General features: G+C 43.0%; 1 long non-coding RNA gene across 1 annotated transcript in view; it reads right to left on the bottom strand.

Moving 5' to 3' along the window:
- Positions 1-15100, bottom strand: part of LOC112395789 (uncharacterized) — an 82722-nt gene that overhangs the window by 2675 nt on the left and 64947 nt on the right. Inside the window, exons 3-7 of the long non-coding RNA XR_003002449.1 lie at positions 11274-11419; positions 10582-10728; positions 10225-10325; positions 7709-7911; positions 6325-6663 (exon numbers count right to left, since the gene is read on the bottom strand). This is a non-coding gene — a long non-coding RNA (uncharacterized LOC112395789). The remainder of the gene's footprint in view (positions 1-6324; positions 6664-7708; positions 7912-10224; positions 10326-10581; positions 10729-11273; positions 11420-15100) is intronic.

Here is a 15100-nt window from a genome sequence, read left to right as displayed (position 1 = left end):
TTATAAAGGGAAAGAGAGCAAATTTACATGGAGAAATACCACCTTCATCAAGTGCCTAAAGTGACCATAATTCACAAAAGGACTAATTGGAATTACACAGCACCTGGTAGGATACAAAGAACGAAACACATGGCATTTCTGTGGTATGATTAGATTCAGACCGTGCATCTTTAACAGGAATTAGGAAACACTGGATGAAGCCGAATTGAGGGGCATTCTACAGAATAACTGGCCTAAAATCTTCAAAAGAGCCAAGGATGTAAAATCAAGGAAAAAACGAAGAACCTTTCCAGATTAAGGAAAGGTGACAATTTAAGTTATTTGTGATTCTGAATCGGATCCTTTAACTCTAAAGGAAATTATTGGAACACTAAGGAAAATGAGAATGAGGTCTTTGCATCAACTGGTAAGAATGCATACTACTTCCAAAATGTTCATGGTTGTATTGCAGTTATATAGGAGAATGCCCTTGTTTGTAGGAAATACACATTAAGTATTACATAAAGATGCTGCATCAGTATTCTTTGTGCTGTAATTGCAACTTTTCTGTAAGTTTGAGATTTTTTTCAAAGTGTTTTTTAATTAAAAATTAAGCTTAACCACCACAAAGAATAGGTATAAGATGTATAACTTCCCAACCAGTAGAGAAAAAATAGAAACTATAAAACAGCTTGATTTGTTTTCAAGAAGATAGTATAGGGATGAGGGTAGGAAAACAAGCAAAAGTCTAGCAAACATAAGGCACAAAGTAAGGGTGTAGATTCAGGCCTATTTGAATGAACATACACAGGAAATGTAATTGGATAAAACCTCCCAGATAAAAGATACATTTTCATTTGGTCTGAAACAAGTGCTGAAAATAAGAGAAGAAAACGGGACAAATACCAACCAAAGGAAAGTTGATGTTTCATCATTAGTATCAGGCAAAGTTTACTTGATGCAGTGCATATAACTAATGAATTATAAAAGAGACAAATCACCAGGAAACTCTTAACAATTTGGAACAGGTATGAACCCCATATAGCTACAAACTGAATAAATTCAGAATTGAGAGAATAACATGGAAATGTGATAAATCTAAAATAATAGTGATGTTTATACCTCTTTCAACGACTAATCAACAAAGAAATTTAAAGTATTAAGGATACAGGACCAGATGGCTTCACAGGCGAATTCTATAAAATATTTAGAAAAGAGCTAACAACGATCCTTCTCAAACTCTTCCAAAAAATTTCAGAGGGAGGAACACTCCCAAATTCATTCTGTGAAGCCACCATCACCCTAATACCAAAACCAGAGAAAGATATCACACAAAAAGAAAATTACAGACCAATATCACTGATGAACATGCATGCAAAAATCCTGAACAAAATACTAGCAAACAGAATCCAACAATATATTAAAAGGATCATACACCATGATCAAGTGGGATTTATCCCAGGGATGCAAAGAGTCATCAATATATGCAAACCAATCAATGTGATACACCACATTAACAAATTAAGGAATAAAAACCATATGATCGTCCCAGTAGATGCAGAAAAAGCTTTTGACAAAATTCAACACCCATTTATGATAAAAACTCTCTAGAAAATGGGCCTACTGAGAACCTACCTCAACATAATAAAGGACACATATGACAAACCCACAGCAAACATCATACTCAATGGTGAAAAACTGAAAACATTTCCACTAAGATCAGGAACTAGACAAGGATGTCCACTCTCACCACTCTTATTCAACATAGTATTGGAAGTCCTAGCCACAGCAATCAGAGAAGAAAAAGAAATAAAAGGAATAAAAATTGGAAAATAAGAAGTATAACTGTCACTGTTTGCAGATGACATGATACCACCAGAAAATCCTAAAGGTGCCACCAGAAAACTACTAGAACTAATCAATGAATTCGGTAAGGTTGCAGGATATAAAATTAATGCACAGAAATATCTGGCATTCCTATACACTAACAATGAAAACTCAGAAAGAGAAATTAAGGAAACAATCCCATTTACCATTGCAACAAAAAGAATAAAATACCTAGGAATAAACCTACCTAAGGAGGTGAAAGACTTGTACTCAGAAAACTATAAAACACTGAATGAAAGAAATCAAAGATGACATAAACAGATGGAGAAATACACCATGTTCTTGGATTGGAAGAATTAATATTGTGAAAATGACAATACTACCCAAAGCAATCTACAGATTCAATGCCATCCCTATCAAACTACCAATGTCATCCTTCACAGAATTAGAGCAAAAAATTTTACAATTCGTATGGAAACACAAAAGACCCCGAATAGCCAAAGCAATCTTGAGAAAGAAAAACAGAGCTGGAGGAATCAGGCTTCCTGACTTCAAACTATACTACAAAACTACAGTAATCAAGACAGTATGGTACTGGCACAAAAACAGAAATATAGTTCAGTTGTACAGGATAGAAAGCCCAAAGATAAACCCATGCACATATGGTCACCTAATTTATGACAAAGGATACCAGAACATACAATGGAAAAAAGACAGTCTCTTCAATAAGTGGTGCTGGGAAAACTGGACAGCTACATGTAAAAGAATGAGATTAGAATACTACTTAACACTATATACAAAAATAAACTCCAAATGGATTAAAGACCTAAATGTAAGACCACACAGTATAAAACTCTTAGAGGAAAACACTCTTTGACATAAACCACAGCAAGATCTTTTTTTGACCCACTGCCTAGAGTAATGGAAATAAAAACAAAAATAAACAAATGGGACCTAATTAAACTTCAAAGCTTTTGCACAACAAAGGAGGCCATAAACAAGATGAAAAGACAACCCTCAGAATGGGAGAAAATATTTGCAAATGAAACAACAGAAAAAGGATTAATCTCCAAAATATACAAACAGCTCATGGAGCTCAATATCAAAAAGATAAACAATTCAATGAAAAAAATGGGTGGAAGACCTAAATAGACATTTCACCAAAGAAGACATACAGATGGCCAAGAGGCACATGAAAAGCTGCTCAACATCACTAATTATTAGAGAAATGCAAATCAAAACTACAATGAGGTATCACCTCACACTGGTCAGAATGGCCATTATCAAAAAATCTAGAAACAATAAATGCTGGAAAGGGTGTGGAGAAAAAGGAACCCTCCTGCATTGTTGGTGGGAATGCAAATTGACACAACCACTATGGAGAACAGTATGGAGGTTCCTTAAAACACTAAAAATAGAACTACCATACGTCCCAGCATCCCACTACTGGGCATATACCCTGAGAAAACCATAATTCAAAAAGAGACATGTACCACAATGTTCATTGCAGCACTATTTACAATAGCCAGGACATGGAAGCAACCTAAGTGTCCATCAAAGATGAATGGATAAAGAAGATGTGGCATATATATGCAATGGAATATTACTCAGCCATAAAAAGAAACGAAACTGAGTTAGTTGTAGTGAGGTGGATGGACACAGAGTCTGTCATACAGAGTGAAGTAAGTCAGAAAGAGAAAATCAAATACCGAATGCTAAGACATATATATGGAACCTTAAAAAAAAAATGGTACTGATGAACCTAGTGGCAAGGCAGGAATAAAGACATAGACATAGAGAATGAACTGGAGGAAGTTAGAGTAGTGACATATATGCACTACCGAATGTAAAATAGTTAGCTAGTAGGAAGCAGCCGCATAGCATAGGAAGATCAGCTCGGTGCTTTGCGATGACCTAGAGGGGTGAGATAGGGAGGGTGGAAGGGAGGCTCAAGAGGGAGGGGATATGGGGATATATGTATACGTATAGTTGATTCACTTTGTTATAAATCAGAAGCTAACACAACACTGTAAAACAATTACACTCCAGTAAAGATGTTAAAAAATTTTTTAAAAAAGCAGATCTTAGTAAACACCAAATAATAAATATTATACAGAACCATGAATTTCGAATCCAGTGATATATTGCCCTTCCCTCCAATCCAGGGCTAAGAGCAGGCAGAGTAGGAGCCTTAACATTCAGTGAGAGGGGGCTTCCCTGGTGGCGCAGTGGTTGAGAGTCTGCCTGCCTCGCGGAGCGGCTGGGCCCATGAGCCATGGCCGCTGAGCCTGCACGTCCGGAGCCTGTGCTCCGCAACGGGAGAGGCCACAGCAGTGAGAGGCCCGCGTACCGCAAAAAACAAACAAACAAACAAAAATTCAGTGAGTTAGAGTAATGGAAATAAAAACAAAAATAAACAAATGGGACCTAATTAAACTTCAAAGCTTTTGCACAACAAAGGAGGCCATAAACAAGATGAAAAGACAACCCTCAGAATGGGAGAAAATATTTGCAAATGAAACAACAGAAAAAGGATTAATCTCCAAAATATACAAACAGCTCATGGAGCTCAATATCAAAAAGATAAACAATTCAATGAAAAAAATGGGTGGAAGACCTAAATAGACATTTCACCAAAGAAGACATACAGATGGCCAAGAGGCACATGAAAAGCTGCTCAACATCACTAATTATTAGAGAAATGCAAATCAAAACTACAATGAGGTATCACCTCACACTGGTCAGAATGGCCATTATCAAAAAATCTAGAAACAATAAATGCTGGAAAGGGTGTGGAGAAAAAGGAACCCTCCTGCATTGTTGGTGGGAATGCAAATTGACACAACCACTATGGAGAACAGTATGGAGGTTCCTTAAAACACTAAAAATAGAACTACCATACGTCCCAGCATCCCACTACTGGGCATATACCCTGAGAAAACCATAATTCAAAAAGAGACATGTACCACAATGTTCATTGCAGCACTATTTACAATAGCCAGGACATGGAAGCAACCTAAGTGTCCATCAAAGATGAATGGATAAAGAAGATGTGGCATATATATGCAATGGAATATTACTCAGCCATAAAAAGAAACGAAACTGAGTTAGTTGTAGTGAGGTGGATGGACACAGAGTCTGTCATACAGAGTGAAGTAAGTCAGAAAGAGAAAATCAAATACCGAATGCTAAGACATATATATGGAACCTTAAAAAAAAAATGGTACTGATGAACCTAGTGGCAAGGCAGGAATAAAGACATAGACATAGAGAATGAACTGGAGGAAGTTAGAGTAGTGACATATATGCACTACCGAATGTAAAATAGTTAGCTAGTAGGAAGCAGCCGCATAGCATAGGAAGATCAGCTCGGTGCTTTGCGATGACCTAGAGGGGTGAGATAGGGAGGGTGGAAGGGAGGCTCAAGAGGGAGGGGATATGGGGATATATGTATACGTATAGTTGATTCACTTTGTTATAAATCAGAAGCTAACACAACACTGTAAAACAATTACACTCCAGTAAAGATGTTAAAAAATTTTTTAAAAAAGCAGATCTTAGTAAACACCAAATAATAAATATTATACAGAACCATGAATTTCGAATCCAGTGATATATTGCCCTTCCCTCCAATCCAGGGCTAAGAGCAGGCAGAGTAGGAGCCTTAACATTCAGTGAGATGGGGCTTCCCTGGTGGCGCAGTGGTTGAGAGTCTGCCTGCCGATGCAGGGGACACGAGTTCGTGCCCTGGTCTGGGAAGATCCCACATGCCGCGGAGCGGCTGGGCCCATGAGCCATGGCCGCTGAGCCTGCACGTCCGGAGCCTGTGCTCCGCAACGGGAGAGGCCACAGCAGTGAGAGGCCCGCGTACCGCAAAAAACAAACAAACAAACAAAAATTCAGTGAGATGAACCTTTCTGATGCTAAGTCAATCGCATCAAAGTATCTGCCTTGCATCCTCTAAAATAACTTGCCCTGCCTTGGTGGTAGAAAAAGCCCAGGTCTCTAAACAGCCCTCAGATCTTTCTGTCGTCCTGTGCTTTGCAGTGAAGTCCACGACTTGTTATCCCAAATCAGTCAAAATCCTTGAAGACCACAGCGCCATGCCCACCCCTCACGTGGCCTGCAACTTCTCAGACCACTGGGGTCCCCCCTGCTGGCCTCGCACATTTGGACTTATCCATCACTCAAGCTAATAAGTATTCTCTAAAATATGAGAATAACCGTAAGTGAAGATGTTTGATTGTTTTGTTCTCCATCCTGAGTTGTGGTTTTTAGAGAGAAGTAATTAGCAAGAGAGAGCTGAGGGGTGTGTGTGAATGTGTGTGAGAGAGTGTGTGTGTGTGAGAGAGTGTGTGTGCGCGCGAGGGTGCAGCCTGGGGCTGTGCGTATCTGGACTGGGAAAATGGTTTTCCGGCAGGTGTGAAAGAAACACAAAAATGGCAAGAGTAGGGCCCTGGACTTCCGTTGCTTCACAACCTTCCTCAGTAACAGAGAGATGAACAGAATAGAGCTTACCCTGACTGTATCTTCAATTCTGTGGTGACGATCTCCTTTACAAAGCTCCGTGAGGCAGGAGTTTGGGAAGGGGCAGGCCTGTGGGCTTGGTATCCGCTGTGTTCCCTGCACATCTGTTGCGATGCCTTGAGAGCCTGCGGGATGCTCAGAGCTCCAGGCTGGAAGCCGGTCACATCCCAGCTGGATATGAAAGCAGGCCCTTCACTCCTCATCCCCTCGTCATCTTCAGGAGATGATGGTAGACGTGAATCCTGAAGGCGCCTCCTTCTCCCACTTCTCTGAGGCCAAAGTCTCCAATGGCCCCAGAGTTGAACATGAAGACAGCAATGTTTCAACATCCTTAAAAGAAAATATCGACATCCTTAAAAGAAAACATCCTTAAAAAGAAACTCTATAAGCTTTTCAGCCCATAAATAGGGGTTTGCAAGTTTCCGAGAGACTTTCACCCCACTGGGCACCATGAGAACCCTTGTCCTGCTACCAATCTGATGTTGATCCCTCTTACAATTTGCGGGAGAGGCATTTTTATTTTGAGATGGGTATATTATAAACTCCTGGCAACCCATGAGTTGGCTGCTAAAATAGGATGTAAGCAGATATTTAGGAGATGGTGCCAATTTGTTGACACTATTTTTAGAAGATGCAAAACACAAGCAGAATTGTACATTAGATCATTTTCGAATCCAGAGACACCTTCTGATAAACCCTGCCATGCCGCCAGAGGCCCTGATTTCCCCCAGACAATGGTTGGGCACAGTGAATTGAGCGCCAAAAGAATAGCCTTTCCAATTTATCTTCCAAGTACACAGGAGATTACAGTTTGATTTTTACCTGTACTGCGTTTTCAAGGTAACACAAGCCAACGCTCACTTAATTTGCTCTCGGCTTGGAAAGGGTAGATCAATATGGTAAATGAATCACATTGAACAAGGACTTCATTGGCATTTGACTGAATATTAATAGGCTTATTTGAGCCTCCCCATCATGTCTGCCAGGGGGCAACAGGCAGCCCCCGCTGACAGGGAGCCGTCGGGCAAAGACAGGGAGCTCATCACTCGTAGGGGCAATTGAGCCAATACGCTCCCAAAGTTCTCGTGGGCAGACGATGCTGAGCGTGGTGTATGACTGGAGGATAAACTGCAGCACGGATTTCCAATACATGAACGAGGCTTAAATTGGACTTCTTCCGTAGATAACTAATAAGGACCTACTTTATAGCACAGGGAGCTCTATTCAATGCTCTGTAATGATATATGGGGAAAGAATCTAAAACAAAGAGTGGATCTATGTATATGTATAACTGACTCCCTTTGCTGTACACCTGAAACTAACACGACATCGTAAATCAACTCTACTCCAATAAAATTTTTTTTAAAAATAGGACCTCTTCCATTTTCATTAGCTCGTCCCCACTTTTCCACATCACTGGTGGTCCTCAGCATCGGGCTGCCCGTGTTCCACGGGCACGGCTCAGCACGGCCCCACGGGCGGCGGGTGGCCGGGAGGGGTGACGCGTTGCTGGACCAGTGTTTCCGTGAAATGCGATCCTTCTGCGCACTGCGGTCCCTGCGTTCCTCCTCAAGGATTCTGTAAAGCAGGGGAATTCCGAGGCTAGTGATGCTGATAATAATTATCACCACAAACATATCTTTGTCATTTTAAAAGAATATTCTTCTTGAAATCACAATTATCGGAGGGTGTTTTCTTGGCCCTCAGCAGAATCTTATAAGAGGAAGTAAGGCATCTATTATCCGTACACCCCAGCGATAAGGAAGGTGGAGCTCTGAGAAGTGAAGAACAACGATACAGAAAGTGGTGGGACAGTGCCTGGCACCCCCAGTGCTACGTACAGGGCTCCCTGTTTATTCTATTCCTTTTATTCAGCTTTTTTTTTTTTTTTACGATGTTGGGGGTAGGAGTTTATTACTTAATTTATTTTTGCTGCATTGGGTCTTCCTTTCAGTGCGAGGGCTTTCTCTAGTTGTGGCGAGCGGGGCCTACTCTTCATCGCGGTGCGCAGGCCTCTCACTATTTTTTTTTTTTTTTTAAGATGTTGGGGGTAGGAGTTTATTACTTAATTAATTTATTTTTGCTGCATTGGGTCTTCCTTTCTGTGCGAGGGCTTTCTCTAGTTGTGGCGAGCGGGGCCTACTCTTCATCGCGGTGCGCAGGCCTCTCACTATCACGGCCTCTCTCGTTGCGGAGCACAGGAGCACAGGCTCCAGACGCGCAGGCTCAGTAGTCGTGGCTCACGGGCCCAGCCGCTCCGCGGCATGTGGGATCCTCCCAGACCAGGGCTCGAACCCGTGTCCCCTGCATCGGCAGGCGGACTCTCAACCACTGCGCCACCAGGGGAGCCCTCCCTGTTTGATTTTCAGCTTCTTTGAGCCTCACCATCACCTGTGAGCTGGGCTCTGACGGTGCCCCCATTGTAGAGATGAGGAAACCGAGGCCTGGGTTGATTAAGCAAAGTGATGGAGGCTTACGCCAGGCACAGCCGAGGCGAGGCTTACACGAGGCGTTCTCGTGGGATCCTAACCAGTTTGTCCTGCCGTTCAATTCAAGTGGCCTCCCCAAAGGCTCCCCAAGTTGGCAACGTGATGGCGATCAGAGCTCAGGCCTCTTCGTGTAGAACGCAGTGGTGCTCTCACCCAGTTCTGTCTCGTTGCTTCACAAACAAAATATTTAGAGGCAAATAACTGAAGTAAGTACCTAGGATATCTTCACATAGGCTGTAGAGAGAACATGGTCTGAGGACATTTGGATTTCCATTCTGTCCATTCTGCTCTTCAATAAATCCCGATTGACATGTACACATACTATACATGAAGCAGACGACCAACAAGGACTACTGCATAGTGCAGGGAACTAGACTCAGTATTCTGTACTGTGAGGGAAAAGAATCTGAAAAAGGATATACATATTCCTATATATACACACATATATATGTATGTATGAATAGCTGAAACTAACACGATATTGTAAATCAACTATACTTGAATAGAAAATAAGTAAACTAAGTCCCCTGAGAACTGGCCTGCTGGACACCATGGGAGGCACTTCCGCAGCTGCGGCTGGCGCTCTCCGTGGCGTCTTCCTAATTCCGCGTGGTCTGGGAGGGGACAAGTGTCGTCCATCTTGGTGGCCTTCAGTACAGTCCTGCCCTGTAAAGCACTCAGTCAAGTTCATTGAACAAGGTGGTGAGAGTGGAGGGAAATTTTTCAAGTTCCTGTAATTTCTAAATGGTATGCCTGGATCCTCCACATACACGGCCACAGTATTCTTATTCATTGCCTATAAATGCCTGCATTAATCCTTCCACGGTAGGGGTTACCCTCACTGACCCAGAAAATAGCTCTCTGTTTATTTCTCACATTTTCTAAACAATCAACTCTGCTTAAATACGGAGATGGATTGTGGTACTAACACCCAGCAAATGTGTATGATTAGTCTTTTACTACATGTGATTTTCAATATCTAAGAGATGTAGTAATTGCAGACTACAGTCACTACAATGGTAGCGATTTTGTAGTCTGCAATAACTTGAATTCAGTTCTTCCTTTATCCTCCAAGTGAAAGAGACATCACTGCAGATTTGGGTAGGGAAGCCTGGCGCCTTGTGACCAGCAGAGTCAACTCGGACAAGTCACTTTGCGCGTCTCAACCTCAATTTCTTCATCTGTAAAATGGAAACAATTAAACAAATATAGTGCAATGTTTCACTAAACTTTAAGCACAAATCACTGGCTCTCACTGATGTGACTACAACCACCACAAAGGACATCTGACTGCTTCAACGAGCTAAACTAACTGCAACAATGTATCCATTCACCATGTCTGCCCCCCTCTTTTCTGATTTCAGAAATTAACGCCCAGATGTCTTAAGCAAATCAGACTCACTTGGGTTGCATCTTCAGAAAAGCCACAGGGGTGACAGGGTCCATGCTGGTTCAGGAGGCCTGGGTCCTACACTCTGTTATTATTGGTTTCGCTTCCCCCAACTGTCAAATGAGAAAAGTACCTTCCTTTACCATTTGGGGGATCAAATGCAAAATATTCAGCTAGGAGAGTGCTTTCAAAAGTGTGACACTAAGGGAAAGTCTATACAGTCCGGCAGCCCCAGGCAGGTCTGGAGGTGCGGGGAGAGCTTTCCAGGAAGAGACCTTACAAGGCCCGTGAAAGCATGTCATTCCCTGAATGGGGAGCTCCCACCCACGTGCTAAGATTTGAAGGGTCCCAGAGAATTCCTCTCCTCACCTTCCCTATGGATGGTCAAGGCACCTGATCTGGAGCATCTTCATTGGCTGAAGGCACTATGTTCCCAGGAAGGGGTAACTTATTAATAGTATATTAATTGTTTTATATGCATTATTTTCATCCCATTATCATCTAGTAGACAGGGGCCTGAAAAAATAGAACAAAAATAGGTGCTTTCAAGGGCGAAGGGGAGAGAGTTTGAGATGGGACGATGATGTGGTGGGGCGAGGGGTGAAGAACCATCTGGTGAGGAACCCAGGGCAGGAGGGGGTTGAAGGTCACTGAGCCCTGGGGATGAGGGAGAAGCTGTGTAAAGAGATTATGATGCCGCAGACATTGGGGCGGGGCTGAACTTTGTTAAGGACTGCCCTTGTCAAACGGAAGAGCCGAGACATAGATCTCTACCTGGGCATCCTTGTCAAACAGAAGAGATGAGACACAGGTCTCTACCTGGACGTGTCCTTCAAGCTCGATTGCTCTGGGAGGGCCCCTCAGACACCTCCCACCCCCCTGACCCTCATCCCGGTCCTGTGTCGCCCTTCAGTGTTACTGACACTTTCGTGAATGTATCAGTCTTGTCCCTGGTCTGGATTGCACGCTTATGGAAACTGTCTTCTGGAGATGCCCTGCTTCCCAGGCCTTCGGACTTGGCCTGCATGACATGACCACCTGGCCTGTGGCCATCAACTCACTGAGCGGATCAAAGATTTTCTCTCCTCAGAAGCCAAACCGTTAGTGGGCTCGATGCCACACAGCTGAAGAGCAAAGACTCCTTTATTCCAGCATCTCACATTCATTAACAGACTCTTCATGTTTTCATTTCTTTTTCACACTTGGCCTTAAAAAGAGCAAGAGAGAGACACACACACACACACAGAGGATGCATTAATCTCCCATTTTCATGAAGCTCAGCCCTACATGTCAGCGGAAGAAAAGCCAATCACTACTGTATGAAACACAGAAAAATAACATTTATTTACTCATAATTGCGTTCCTAATATATCAGTTACCCAAAATGTTTGTCTTGCTGAAGTGTACACATCTAGGGAGTGAAAAGCCCACAGGATACAGCGAAGCGGCGGGCGTGACAACGTGAAGTAAGTAAGCACAATTTGCCAGCTCTAATAAAATGACTCTTATTTATGGGTGAGCACTAATGCAGCTCTGACATGTTCCTAATTTCTATTTTGTTATTCATGAAGTAGAACCCTGACAATTCACTAAATCACCATGAGCAATGCCTTTTAAAATCGGTTCCATTTGCTGGGCACATATTTTTTATTTAAGAACTGCGCTGGGCTTCAACAATTCGAAGTTGGCAATGAGAAGTAAGTCAGTCAGATGATTGCCTAATGACATAAATGAAGGGGTCCTCACCAAAATATGCGTCCGCCACGAGGGACCACGGGGCCTGAAGTTCCCCTCCTTATGTCCCTCCACTAGTTCAAGAGTTTATCAAGGAGGTCCTTCAACCTGTCAGTGTCTCTGTCAAAAAACAGAACACTGAATTGTGGGAAATTCAAGAAGGGTTTATTTGCAAAGGTGAGGACAGAGTGTAGGGACCAGACTGGAGAATGCAGGGCTGGTACAAGCTGGGGAAGAGGTTACCAAGCCCCAGAAGGCAAGGAACCCTGCAGGACAGCTTTCCTGGAGAGGAGCAGCTTCTTTTAGCCGAGGGAGACAGCTGGACCCCGCAGAGAGAAAGCCAAAGGAATGAGGACCCCGACCTGCCCTCTTCCTACCCCTGACCTCCGTCCGGGGCTTTCCACTGAGAACAAATCAGCACATAACATGAAGCACAGAGAGCTAGAAACAACGGGAGACCAGAGAAAAAGAGTGGGCAGGCCCTGGAGGAGGGAAGGAGGCCAGGACCCCTGAGTAATGATCCCAGATCAATCTCACAGACCTCAGGGCAGATGGAAGAGCCCTGGGCTGGAAACCACATGATTTGAACTTGTTTATTTACTGGACTGGGAGGGAATTAACTGTTATTTACAATCCTCATTCCTCCTAAGGAGGGTGGCACCCAGAGCACGATTTTCTCTTTCCTGTCTCATGGGGATGGCCACCTTTCACATGTAAACAAGAATGAGGTTCGGTGCTTTGTGACCGCCTGGAGGGGTGGGATAGGGAGGATGGGAGGGAGGGAGACGCAAGAGGAAAGAGATATGGGAACATATGTATATGTATAACTGATTCACTTTGTTATAAAGCAGAAACTAACACACCATTGTAAAGCAATTATACCCCAATAAAGATGTTTTTAAAAAAAAAATGAGGCTCAATTTCCTCCACCCTGTTTCAATCTGCTTCAGGACAGACGGGCCCCCTCCCACCTCCCTGTGTTCTCCTGGAGGGTGCATCTGGTGCAGAATTTCATCTCGGTAAATACTGGCTCATTGATTGAGGGCTGAAGGACAAGTCTCATTCCAAGTGACAAAAAAAAAAAAAAAATCATGCACTATTTTAAAGGAGAGGTAGTGTTATTACTCTCTACCATGTAGAGTAAGGTAACCCAACATCAATGCCAGTTATGACTCAGATGGTTCTTTTAACATGCTTTTGGAAGGAGATAAGAGGTTTGTCGTTGTTTTTTAAAATAATGCGTGAGCATTTTTCATGCACCAAAGGGAGAGCTTAAAAGATTTAAAGTGAACTTCTTAATTTAGTCTCTTAAAAAGACTAAGCATTGTCTTTGCGTTCTCAATTTGAGTATTAACTGGTTTACAATACGCTCCTTTTCCAAAGGAATAAAGATAACCCTCAATCTATCTCCGTGGTCTATGGACCACGAATTAGAGGATGCTGAAGAAGGAAGGAACACACTTGCTTCCAAAAAGGGATTTAAAGCAGCAGGTCTGAACTGATGCGTTTTTACCGTCATCTTTAACACAAGGAATTAAGCCAAACGGTGAAGAATAAAGTTTTTATAATCAGCTTTACTCTACAAAAATAGTAGGAGGAGGAGTTCTGTGAGTGAAATAAAAGTTGGAATTCAGCGAAATGAGGGCGATTTGATAGGGATTATAAATATAGCCAAAATGTGCCAAGCTCAAGAGTCCGAACCTTATCACCCTCCTAGACACGTAGGACTCCCAGGGCTTTCCACGTCCCCCCTCCTGCACATCGTTTTGGAGCGACACAAAAACTGTTTCTGCTCATTAGTTATTTCAGCCCATCATCTCTTTTCCCACAGGCAAGAAAACCTTCCAGCCTCTCTCTTCCAATACTATGAGACATTTTTTTCTCCCTCGATCGAAGGAGTAGATGGAACTCAGGCTGATTTATCTCCACCTCCTCCGGATATTCAGGATATAAAGCAAGCCCATTAAAATAGCAGACATGCAGCAGCTGCATTAGGAAAGCAACTGAAATTTTCCATTAAATGTCTAGATAGAATCATAGAAAGTTTAGAGGTACAAGGATCCTTAGACACCATCTCATTAAACTACGTACCAGAAGCATAAAAAGCAGTAATTCCAAGCATTCAGTCTCTGCCAAGGTCATTCTTCTCTCATTCATTTTATGGCTTCATCTCCTAGCACTGTCCCTTGAGGTCACTGTCCTGCCACAATCTGTGACCTTGTTTCCATTCTAGGTCACAGATATTTAGAGTTTTGCAAAACTCGGGTCATCTCGGTATTGACCCTCACTCTCAGAACCATCCAGGTCTACAGTATATCCCATATGTCCTTGGGATTCAAAGCAGGAATTTCCTGCTAAGGAAGTGTCTTTGATTCCCTGAGCTGGTTCAGAATACATTAGGTCATCCAATATCTCTCCCATAGCTCTTCTATCTCTTCCTTGTTTTAATATTGATTATTCCAGGCCATCAAATCTCCATCAGCCAATTCTAGTGTTACCTTCCACGACAGAAAAACAAGATGTGTGCAAATCCCAATGTGGCTGGGACTCCAGCTTGGGGTGACTCCAGCGTCCCTAAGGGATGACTAGAGGCTGGTGAAGCAGCCTACCAGAGCAATAGTTAACACAAGTACTAAGGAGAGTCCTAGCAAAGAACTCATCTCGAGAAGAAAGTCAAAATTCTCAAGTAGAGTTTGCAAAGAGCAGGCCGTGCCAGAGATTGAGAAGAGGAATCCAACTACAATGCAGTGCCTGCCTCTAGGATTATTTATCCCGGCCCTGACTGACATGAACAAATCCTGGGATGCGATGGTTGCCATAAACACTCGAGTGAGAATCGGAAGAGGCGCGATGTCTGCCGAATTGGCTCCAGCAGCTTTGGCAATGACAAGAGACAGTGCCCTCTGGTTAGACACGAGCCCCTTGACCACTGGCGCTGGCAGCCTCCGTTCCAATTATGGCAGTAGCACAGCCAGCGAGCATTCGTGGCTCAGGTGCTGACTTGGCAATGGCAACAGTGGCAGGTATCACCCCAAGAGCTGGCAAGGGAGCAAGAAATGGGTAATGACTGTGACAGCCAAGGAAAATACTTGGTAAAACACATGAGAATTCCAAGGAGAGTTAACTAAAGCTGGTCGTCCTATTTCTTGGGCTG

The sequence above is a fragment of the Neophocaena asiaeorientalis genome, unplaced genomic scaffold (genome assembly GCF_003031525.2).
Source record: "Neophocaena asiaeorientalis asiaeorientalis breed wild unplaced genomic scaffold, Neophocaena_asiaeorientalis_V1.1 scaffold145, whole genome shotgun sequence".
Taxonomy (NCBI): Eukaryota; Metazoa; Chordata; class Mammalia; order Artiodactyla; family Phocoenidae; genus Neophocaena; species Neophocaena asiaeorientalis.
Note: the sequence above shows the minus strand (reverse complement) of the source record. Positions and strands in the feature narration are given on the sequence as shown.